Source organism: Musca vetustissima, unplaced genomic scaffold (genome assembly GCF_032173495.1).
Source record: "Musca vetustissima isolate MV318-11 ecotype Yass unplaced genomic scaffold, APGP_CSIRO_Mvet_v1 utg28897, whole genome shotgun sequence".
NCBI classification, from domain to species: Eukaryota; Metazoa; Arthropoda; class Insecta; order Diptera; family Muscidae; genus Musca; species Musca vetustissima.
In genome coordinates, this window is record NW_026875576.1 from 19,997 (window position 1) to 32,627 (window position 12,631).

Below are 12,631 nucleotides of genomic sequence, written 5' to 3' on the forward strand. Positions count from 1 at the left end.
GGGACTCTTTTACACATGACCTCCGTCTTTCGTATTAGAAAATATGGATTGTACAGCGTGTATGTTTACTCTGGGTATACATAGTCCGGTCCGGTGACGTTTTCAGTGCATGAAAATGGTATTTTTGGTCTTCAGGGAAACCGATTGAAATTCTTTAGGATTTTTTGAATTTGCATGTTTTAATACGATTGAGCATTGTCATTGACAAAATAGAGGACACATTGCAACGAAGTTTAGCTGAATCTCGATATTTAATTGTGGATTCTCCCAATCACTTGAAAACTTATTCTCTATTTCTAAAGTAGAAGAAAAAAGTATTATGTATAAATTGATTTTTATTTCAAATGTTAAATACCTTTACTCAATGCCTAGGAACATGAAAAATTCACGAACGATATTTATTTCTCATTTAAATTAGTTAATATCTTGAAATTTTGAATAAACAAGTTAACAATTTAGACAATTTGACTATAAAAATCCAAAATATCACTACTTTTCTTTGATACAGACACAAATCAGCTGTTTTCTCTGTCTGACAATTGATGTAAAAGGAGGAAAGAAAATATGACAATCAGGGTTGCCATCTTAATGAGCATACACAGCAAAGAAGGAAGGAACGAAAAAAATGCAACGATGTTTTATTAAAGGTTTAAGTTGCGATTGTTTCTTTTAATATTTACAAAAAGTTTTCACAACAAATAAATTATTCTATTCCCACATTTAAATTGTCAATAAATCCACATAGAGCATAACATTGCATGTTCTTTTCATTTACAATTTAACAACTGAACTCACAAAGGAACACAAACACTCGTACACACACACACACGAATTCTCACAGTTGCATAGAGGAGAATAAACAGTACTCAGCTGACGTCAACGGTGGCGCAGCTGTTACACAAAAAGAAACAAAACAGAAGGAGGAAAACAACAAATAAAAACAGCAGCATTCAGACACACGATGGAAAACATGAAAGAATAAAAACAACATGCAACAAACATAACAACCAAACGACTCCAACAACAAACTATGACAGTAGCAACACTCTTGACTTTTATTTTTTTTTTGTTATTTATTCCATCGCAAAAATAAAAAAACATTTGCAATATATACCATGGACAAAATTAAACATGCATAATTTACATTTAACGTGAAACAAAGCAAACACAAAAATAACAACAATAATTCCACTGACTAAACCTGTCAGAAAGACTTCATATATGGTTTGCATTTTTTTTGCTGCTGCTTTCATTGTTGTTTTTGTTATATGTTAATATCAAATCAGGTTCTTCCAAACAGAAATATAATGATGAAGGTCGTGACTTTTTGTTTCATCGTTATGGGTTTTTTTGTTATAAAAAAGCTAGACAAAACAAAACCAGAGAATTTGTCATTAACCCACAAAAGTGTGATTCTTTAAGCATGGCGAAGCAAAATACAATCATGATTGATTTTTTTGTTTTTGTTACAACCAAGTATACTACATATGGTAATTTTGTTGTTGGTATTGTTTTTTGGGGAAGATATACAAAAACCAAAATGAGAGATGACAGTGTCATCCTCTCAATTCCACCGAAAGTGCATGCAACGAAATAGTCTTTCTCTTTTCCTTTATTACATATTGCATTTTACATCTCAAAAGCCCCAATAAGTGGGGGGTGAGGGGCCAAATTAAAGGGGAAGCAACAACAACTGCACATTATACCAAATATAGGCGGCGCATGCAACTAGCCTAGCCGCTAGCCAACGGAAAAATTTTACATTTTTTTTCAAGTAACAAAATTTCCTTTGTTTTTCCAACAACAGTAAACACGACGTCTTTGTACAGCAGCAGCAGTATTGTATCAAAGTAAATTAATTTCATCGATTTTAAATACATTGTAATATTTCCTTCCTTTCTTTTATTCATTCTCAAAACACACAAAAATTCCACACAATCATTTTTATCATCATCGACGTGTTGTGGCCCGCACTCTTCTTCTTTGTATTGTCGACAATTTTTTTATAGGCCAAACAAAAAATTAAAATACGTCACGAAATGATCCAAAAATTATTCACTTTTGATTTTTAATTTTTTGTGGTTATGTCTCACAATATACGGCTCCATAAAAAAACAACAATAACAAAATTAATTTATTGGCGAAATGTAAGGTAGGCCAGCCATAGGCATACCATTTTTTCGGGTTTTTTTATTGGTCAACACTTGTCATCAATTTCACTTTTATTTGTTTTTTTGTTTTCCTTATTTTGTCAAAATTTGTTTTTTTCTTTATTTTATATTCATCATTTTGCCTTTATTTCTTTTTATCACTATATTTGCTTGCTTCCTTGCCACTACTGGCTACTGCTCTTTCTTTATTTTCTTACTTTTTTATACACACACACACTCAATCAGCTTTTCTTTTCGTTTTTGCAGTAAAGAGAAGGAAATACTTGAAAATTTTCGTTTCAACTTTTGCGTATTTACTTGAATTTATAGCAGCTTCTTTCCTTTGCTTATAGATTTCTTCTTTATGCTGCGTTTCCACTTTTTCTCACATTAATTTTGCCTTTCTTTTTCCTTTTGTTTAACACTCTTAAATTCCTTTTGAAATTTGTCGAAAACTCCACAATATATATCTATATTGCGAAACAATCTATCGCAATATATACAACAAAAAATATATATATTTACTTCCAATTGGAAAAAATGTATCGCGTTTACGGACAGAATTAAAAAATTAAACTGAGCTAGTAAACGGAGAGAGAACAAAGTCGAATGAATTGTTGGAAGCGTTGGACGTATTGATTTTTCATCGTTATATAACGGCGTTGGCTGAGTTGTTGGGCTGTGTGGTGAGAGGGATTAGTTACATACGTAAACGTAACGTATGTTGGGGAAAACAGCTGTTTTGCACAGATGGGATGTTTGTTAAATAATAAAATAAATAAAAAGTATAATGTTACGTTCTTGGACTTCACTTATTCCCGTGTAGACGTTGTTTTATTTCCCGATACAGTTCGTACAAAATAAAACGCGGGTTCGTTCTGATTACGATTATTACAATGATTTTATTCACACAACTTTACTTTGCACTTTACTTTACACGACGGTTTCAATTCGCGATCTGATTCACAACTCACTCACTGCCTTTCCATTCCCTCTATTTATATGAGCCCTGCCTGTCGCTACAGAAGTTTCTAGACGATCTGGTAACACCTAGATCACGAACAATCTACCAATGCAACAAACACATTGAGTAACAATAACAACAACAAACTTACTGAGTGAACAATAACAACAACAAACTTGAGTAAACAAACTTACAATAACAACAACACATATACAGGCGAGGGAATAACAAAGAAAGAGGAATGACGTTTAACAAGAATTGTACGACAATAACAAAATAGAAAATGAAAGAGGAAATGGAAGGATGTAGAAAAATCTATACAGTAGTTGTTGTTGTGAAGTTATTCAAATAAACTGCGTAGTACAAATTTACGTTACAATTCAAATTCTTAAATTAACGGACTTTATCTAAATTTATATTCGTAACATTGCCCCCCGCTTAAGCCTGTTCGTCCCGAATAGGCACAGTTCCCGTTCCGTAGGGGGTCAGCCGCTCCAAATGTACAACTTTCATCTTCGACCTGGGACTGTCGCTCCTCTGGATGCGATAAACGACGTCATTTATTTTCGTGACAATCTTGTAGGGTCCTTCCCAGTGCGTTTGCAATTTGGGGCATAGTCCTTTCTTTCGTTGTGGGTTGAACAATAGTACCAGTTGCCCTTCTTGGAACCCATCGGTATTTGCCGCTCGATCGTACCTTGCCTTCATGCGGTTGCTAACCATTTTTATTCGATGTCGGACTGCATCGTGGACTTTACTAAAAGAGTTTTGGCTGTCTTCATCTTGGTTCACATCGTCGTTTGGGGTAGCGCCGAATATCAAATCGCCAGGTAGCTTTAATTCATTTCCGAACAGAACTTTGGCTGGGGTCCGGGATGTGGAATCATGAATGGCCGATCTATAAGCCAATAAAAACTTTGGAATATGCTCATCCCAGTCTCGTTGGCCACTGTCCACCACTTTCCGTAGATGTTCTTCAAGGGTGCGATTGAATCTTTCCACCATGCCATCTGATTGTGGATGTAGGGGCGTCGTTCTGGTTTTCTTAATTCCGTAGGAGTCACACATTTCCTTGAAGATCGCTGATTCAAAATTCCTACCTTGATCGGAATGAACCTCAGATGGAACACCATAGCGACAAATCCAATTTTTGCTGAACACATCCACAATTGTCCTGGCTTCTTGATTTGGGATAGCATAAACCTCCGGCCATTTACTGAAGTAATCCATGACCACTAAGACATACCGGTTCCCAGAGTCGCTTGTGGGGAACGGTCCAGCTACATCCATTGCGATTCTTTCAAAAGGGGCTCCTGAATTATACTGCTGCATGTAGCCTCGACTCTTCCGTGTTGGACCTTTAGCTTTTATGCACCTTTCACAATTGGCGATCCAGTCGGCAATGGATTTTTGACAGCCGACCCAGTAGAATCTCTGCTTTACCTTTTCAGCGGTCTTTGCTATGCCAAGATGTCCTCCACTTGGCCCATCGTGAAACTCCGACAAGACATCTCTTATTTTGGAGTCTGGGACGACGATCAAGTTCCGGTGAGATTTACCGTCCTCACTTTCCCATTTGCGATATAGGCAGCCATCTTTTATAAGTAGACTGTCCCACTGGGCCCAATAGGATTTTAAAAGAGGCCTTTCGGAGGTAATTTCTTTGCGACTAGGTCGCTTGCCCGTTTCTATGGCCGAAATTATTTTGCCCAAAATGGGATCTCTTCGTTGTTCCGTCGACCAATCTTCTCCCGACTCAAACTGCAATCGTCGGACATCCACGATATTCTCTTTGCACTCAGCCTTTGAGCAGTGGCTGTATTCTACCTTGCATGGCCGACGAGACAGGGCATCAGCATTACCGTATTTTCCGCCTTCTCTGTGCTCGATTCTGTTTAACGGTGACTCATTGGTGGACTGTTGAGCCATTCTTCTACCATCTTTCGTTGGGGTTGGTGACGATGACCTGGATCGTTTGCGCTTAGCTCTGCATTCGCGCGCAATATGACCTGCTTTATCGCAGTTGTAGCATCTAACCCTGTGCTTAGTCATCCCTACAAACTTTGTTTCTTCTATTACCCGCCTCATGGCGTCCTTGATCAAGTTAACGAGAGATTTGTGTTCGCAACATTCGGTCTCCAGTTGGCTAATCTTGTGGGTCTGGGGCTTAACAATCATTCTTGCCGTCTCTTGGGCAAGGGCAAACGACACAGTTTCGGCAAACGACGCTTTTGGTGACGCATATGTTGCACATTTAATCTCAGGGTCACGTATGCCATTCACAAAGGTTTCGATTTTCATACGGTCCACCAATGGGTGATTCTCTCCTGGATACGCCATTAGCACCAAACGTTCCACCTCAGCTGCAAAGTCTTGCAACGTCTCGTTTGCCCTCTGCACTCTTCCCCTTAGTTCCATAAGGTAGATGTTTTGTTTATGTTCGCCACCGTACTTACGTTCCAGTGCAGCAATAACATCTTCATAGTTGTTCCTAGAAGCGACAGGAATACTCTGTATAACATCAGCAGCACTGCCCTTCAATGCCAGAAGTAGTGCAACCGCTTTGTCGCTGTCGTTCCACGAATTTCTAGAAGCCACTGTCTCGAACTGTAACTTGAAAACATTGAATGACGTAGAGTCGTCGAATACAGGAGGTTTGATTTTTAGTGTGTTATCAGGAGCTCGCACCGGACCACCTTTGATTTCCAGTTCCGACATTTTCTTCTCCAGATTTGTAAACCTGTGGTCGTGGACCAGAAATTTCTCGTCAACCGACTGCACTTTCTTATCCAACTCTTTAATTTGGACCTCCACGGTTTCCACTCTCCTTCCAATAACTTCTGTAATGTACTCGAGTTTCTCGTTCGTTATTCTCGAATTCTCTTCGAACATTCGTCTCGTGTTTTCTTCTAACTTTCTGGAATTCTCTTCGCTCCTTCTGAAATTTTCCTCAAACATTTTGGCCAGCATTTCTCTGAAATCGTCACCCCTGGCAGCTACTGACGAGACTTCCCCACCGTTGGATTCGCTCATTTCCGATAAATCCACTTCATCCTTACTGTCAAACTCATATGTATCGATGTTCATACCACGGCGCTCGAACTCATCCAACAGACGTTTTTGTAGTTCAGCCTTGTTGCCAGTAGAGGACAATTCCAATTTATTCAGCTCCTTCTTCAAGTCTTCCACTCGTAGATCCTTAAACTTCATCGTAGTATTATCGTAATCTCACTTCCGACACCAATTGTTACGTTCTTGGACTTCACTTATTCCCGTGTAGACGTTGTTTTATTTCCCGATACAGTTCGTACAAAATAAAACGCGGGTTCGTTCTGATTACGATTATTACAATGATTTTATTCACACAACTTTACTTTGCACTTTACTTTACACGACGGTTTCAATTCGCGATCTGATTCACAACTCACTCACTGCCTTTCCATTCCCTCTATTTATATGAGCCCTGCCTGTCGCTACAGAAGTTTCTAGACGATCTGGTAACACCTAGATCACGAACAATCTACCAATGCAACAAACACATTGAGTAACAATAACAACAACAAACTTACTGAGTGAACAATAACAACAACAAACTTGAGTAAACAAACTTACAATAACAACAACACATATACAGGCGAGGGAATAACAAAGAAAGAGGAATGACGTTTAACAAGAATTGTACGACAATAACAAAATAGAAAATGAAAGAGGAAATGGAAGGATGTAGAAAAATCTATACAGTAGTTGTTGTTGTGAAGTTATTCAAATAAACTGCGTAGTACAAATTTACGTTACAATTCAAATTCTTAAATTAACGGACTTTATCTAAATTTATATTCGTAACAATAATTTGAATATAAAATGATTAAACATAATAATTAATAAATAAATTAAAGCAAAATAATATTCAAATTATAGAGGTTAAAAAATACTGCTTCATATAATTAAAACAAATATAATTTGAAAAAATTTAAAAAACTTAATAATTGATAGGTTAAAAATGTTAGGTAATATTTTATTTGAATAATCGACATTTAATATAATTTGAAATATTTTTTTATATAATAGACGCTTTAATATTAACACTAGAAAGACTGGCATTTTGTATATACCTATATTCAAAATGACCTCATTTTGAAAGAATTTTTATTACGTAAGAAATTTTTTTAAACTTAGTTTTTAATATTTTTCACATTATTTACAGTTATATAAAAAGTTGTTATTATTGGTTTGCGGTGGGAGGGCTCACGAGTTGCTCTTTTAGAAAAATAAGAGCGCGAGTCAAAATGTTCGAAAAATAATAAGTGTTTACTCTAATAGTGAAATCGACTGGAAATAAAAAATTGATATATGGCGATTTGTGTGTTCGTTTGTGTGTCTAGAGTAACAAACAGTTTTTCATGTAGTTGTTCTGATCTGGTCATATAAAAAATTTTAGTGTTAAAAAAATATTGTTTTAAATAATAGATCCTTTAATAATTAAAAATGTATATTCCTTAAAAAAATCACTGCTTTATAAATATCAAATACTATTATTTAAATAATCGATATTCTTTTAAATATTTAAATACAAAAAATAAAAAATTTTAGTGTTAAAAAAATATTGTTTTAAATAATAGATCCTTTAATAATTAAAAATGTATATTCCTTAAAAAAATCACTGCTTTATTAATATCAAATACTATTATTTAAATAATCGATATTTTTTTAAATATTTAAATACAAAAAAAAAATACATTATTAAAATACTCGACTTCTAATGTAATGAAAACTGTTGTTTTTTTTAAATATTCTTTAAAAACTCCACGCCTTGGATGGTCGTTAAAAAATATTCTTTAAAAACTCCACGCCTTGGATGGTCGTTAAAAAATATTCTTTAAAAACTCCACGCCTTGGATGGTCGTTAAAAAATATTCTTTAAAAACTCCACGCCTTGGATGGTCGTTAAAAAATATTCTTTAAAAACTCCACGCCTTGGATGGTCGTTAAAAAATATTCTTTAAAAACTCCACGCCTTGGATGGTCGTTAAAAAATATTCTTTAAAAACTCCACGCCTTGGATGGTCGTTAAAAAATATTCTTTAAAAACTCCACGCCTTGGATGGTCGTTAAAAAATATTCTTTAAAAACTCCACGCCTTGGATGGTCGTTAAAAAAATATTCTTTAAAAACTCCACGCCTTGGATGGTCGTTAAAAAAATATTCTTTAAAAACTCCACGCCTTGGATGGTCGTTAAAAAATATTCTTTAAAACTACACGCCTTGGATGGTCGTTAAAAAATATTCTTTAAAAACTCCACGCCTTGGATGGTCGTTAAAAAAATATTCTTTAAAAAATCCACGCCTTGGATGGTCGTTAAAAAAATATTCTTTAAAAACTCCACGCCTTGGATGGTCGTTAAAAAATATTCTTTAAAAACTCCACGCCTTGGATGGTCGTTAAAAAAATATTCTTTAAAAACTCCACGCCTTGGATGGTCGTTAAAAAAATATTCTTTAAAAAATCCACGCCTTGGATGGTCGTTAAAAAAATATTCTTTAAAAAATCCACGCCTTGGATGGTCGTTAAAAAAATATTCTTTAAAAAATCCACGCCTTGGATGGTCGTTAAAAAAATATTCTTTAAAAAATCCACGCCTTGGATGGTCGTTAAAAAAATATTCTTTAAAAAATCCACGCCTTGGATGGTCGTTAAAAAAATATTCTTTAAAAAATCCACGCCTTGGATGGTCGTTAAAAAAATATTCTTTAAAAAATTTACGCCTATATGGCTGTGATAATCGTTAAAAAAATAATCTTTAAAAAATCCACGCCTTGGATGGTCGTTAAAAAAATATTCTTTAAAAAATCCACGCCTTGGATGGTCGTTAAAAAAATATTCTTTAAAAAATCCACGCCTTGGATGGTCGTTAAAAAAATATTCTTTAAAAAATCCACGCCTTGGATGGTCGTTAAAAAAATATTCTTTAAAAAATCCACGCCTTGGATGGTCGTTAAAAAAATATTCTTTAAAAAATCCACGCCTTGGATGGTCGTTAAAAAAATATTCTTTAAAAAATCCACGCCTTGGATGGTCGTTAAAAAAATATTCTTTAAAAAATCCACGCCTTGGATGGTCGTTAAAAAAATATTCTTTAAAAAATCCACGCCTTGGATGGTCGTTAAAAAAATATTCTTTAAAAACTCCACGCCTTGGATGGTCGTTAAAAAAATATTCTTTAAAAACTCCACGCCTTGGATGGTCGTTAAAAAAATATTCTTTAAAAACTCCACGCCTTGGAAAAAAATATTCTTTAAAAAATCCACGCATTGGATGGTCGTTAAAAAAATATTCTTTAAAAAATCCACGCCTTGGATGGTCGTTAAAAAAATATTCTTTAAAAAATCCACGCCTTGGATGGTCGTTAAAAAAATATTCTTTAAAAAATCCACGCCTTGGATGGTCGTTAAAAAAATATTCTTTAAAAAATCCACGCCTTGGATGGTCGTTAAAAAAATATTCTTTAAAAAATCCACGCCTTGGATGGTCGTTAAAAAATATTCTTTAAAAATCCACGCCTTGGATGGTCGTTAAAAAAATATTCTTTAAAAAATCCACGCCTTGGATGGTCGTTAAAAAAATATTCTTTAAAAATCCACGCCTTGGATGGTCGTTAAAAATATATTCTTTAAAAAATCCACGTTTTAGATGGTCGTTAAAAAATATTCTTTAAAAAATCCACGCCTTGGATGGTCGTTAAAAAAATATTCTTTAAAAAATCCACGCCTTGGATGGTCGTTAAAAAAAATATTCTTTAAAAAATCCACGCCTTGGATGGTCGTTAAAAAAATATTCTTTAAAAAATCCACGCCTTGGATGGTCGTTAAAAAAATATTCTTTAAAAATCCACGCCTTGGATGGTCGTTAAAAAAATATTCTTTAAAAAATCCACGCCTTGGATGGTCGTTAAAAAAATATTCTTTAAAAAATCCACGTCTTGGATGGTCGTTAAAAAAATATTCTTTAAAAAATCCACGCCTTGGATGGTCGTTAAAAAAATATTCTTTAAAAAATCCACGCCTTGGATGGTCGTTAAAAAAATATTCTTTAAAAAATCCACGCCTTGGATGGTCGTTAAAAAAATATTCTTTAAAAAATCCACGCCTTGGATGGTCGTTAAAAAAATATTCTTTAAAAAATCCACGCCTTGGATGGTCGTTAAAAAAATATTCTTTAAAAAATCCACGCCTTGGATGGTCGTTAAAAAAATATTCTTTAAAAAATCCACGAATTGGATGATGGTTGAACAAATATGGTCGTTAAAAAAATATTCTTTAAAAAATCCACGCCTTGGATGGTCGTTAAAAAAATATTCTTTAAAAATCCACGCCTTGGATGGTCGTTAAAAAATATTCTTTAAAAAATCCACGCTTTGGATGGTCGTTAAAAAAATATTCTTTAAAAAATCCACGCCTTGGATGGTCGTTAAAAAAATATTCTTTAAAAAATCCACGCCTTGGATGGTCGTTAAAAAAATATTCTTTAAAAAATCCACGCCTTGGATGGTCGTTATTTCAAAAATATTCTTTAAAAAATCCACGCCTTGGATGGTCGTTTCTATTTCAAAAATATTCTTTAAAAAATCCACGCCATAGATGGTCGTTAAAAAAATATTCTTTAAAAAATCCACGCCTTAGACTTAGATGGTCGTTAAAAAAATATTCTTTAAAAAATCCACGCCTTAGACTTAGATGGTCGTTAAAAAAATATTCTTTAAAAAATCCACGCGTAGAATGATGATGAAAAAATATTCTTAAAAAAAATCCAAACCTTGTTGGATGTTTTAAAAATCAGTTGTAATTTTTCAAAGTGCATAAATCATCTGTTTGAATCCTTAAAGTTTTTTTTCTATAATAAAAGCTTTATAAAGCTTTGTAATCCTTTAACTAATCAAAACAAAACATAAACACCAAGGAATAACAATAAAATATTATGGATATGGAAAGCGTTCGTAACCAAAGTGTCAACGAAGGGATTTAAAAACAACAAAAATCTATAAACAAAATTAAAAAAAATCAAAGTAAAAAAACATTTTTTTCTAAAGAAGTGTACACCTTTTAAATCTTCAAGTGCAAATAAATAGGAATATAAGGGATCCAAAGTAAATTCGTGTTGTAAAAATCGATTTGGAATCTACGACATTTGCAAACAGAAAAAGGATATACTAGATATCCTTCGGAAGAAAACAGTTAAGTAATAAATAATAATTTACTTTGAAAAAAGTTCATTAAACCACAAATTAAGGTCTAACACGAACCAATGATTCTTTTTATAGCAATCATTATAGAAGGACCTATTCGAGTGAGACCCCAAGGTCATATAAAAAAAATAATATAACGAATTGGAATTCTTTAAAAATTCCCAAGCTACCACCACCAACATACTATTTTCACTGTATTGACAACAACAACAAGAAGCAAATTTTCTTAGTAACCCTCCTTGGATATTTCCCTAACCTGGCAACTAATCGAACGGGCTCTTTGAAATTATGGCACACAGTGAAGGTCATTTGAAACAGCAAATAAAAATGCCGTCTACATCGTCTGCTACAGCTATACCGGCATCAAAGCCGCCGTCCTCTTCAGCAGCAGCAACTACCACCACCTCTCAACCAGCCCCCGCTCAGTCACTATCATCGAAATCTCTAAGTGATGGCCATTCCATTGTGGCCAATGCATTTCTAATGGATCCATCAAATATATCTAATAATCCGGTTCTGCATCCACCACCTCCGCCGCCCTATCCTTTTGCAGATTCTAAGCACCAGCAACAGATGCCACTTTATATGCCTCCTGAACCTACAAATGATAAAATAATATTCGATAAAACCACATCCCTGTTATCACTCGATGATGCTTTCGGACCGGCCGTTGTCACCGAACCTAAAAAGCGACGCTGGCTTTCATCGCTGCACAGTGTGATATTTATTATCACCTGTGCTTTGGCCATTTTCATTGTTTTTCGTAATGTTCTGACATGGTAAGTGAGAGCTCTACAAGAAAATATCATATTATGTTTACACTGTTTACACTTGTTCCGAGAGCGAGAATATTATATTGAAGTACATCTTTATGAACAAACTGAAGGCAAGCCTTTGATCCATGGAAGGCAAGCTTTGTATATTTGGATCTATGGAAGGTAAACCTTCGATCTTTGGAAGGCAATCATTCGATATATGTAAGGCAAGCTTTCGATCTATGGAAGGCCAGTCTTCGTTCTATGGAAGGCAAGCCTATGGAAGACGAGCCTTCGATCTATGGAAGGCAAGCCTATGGAAGACGAGCCTTCAATCTATGGAAGTCAAGCCATCTATCTATGGAAGGCAAGCCTTCGATCTTTGAAGACTGGCCTTCGATCTTTGAAGACAAGCCTTTGATCTATGACAGGTAAGCCTTGGATCTATGGAAGACGACATTATCTATGGAAGGCAAGCCTTCGATCTTTGAAGACTGGCCTTCGATCTTTGATGACAAGCCT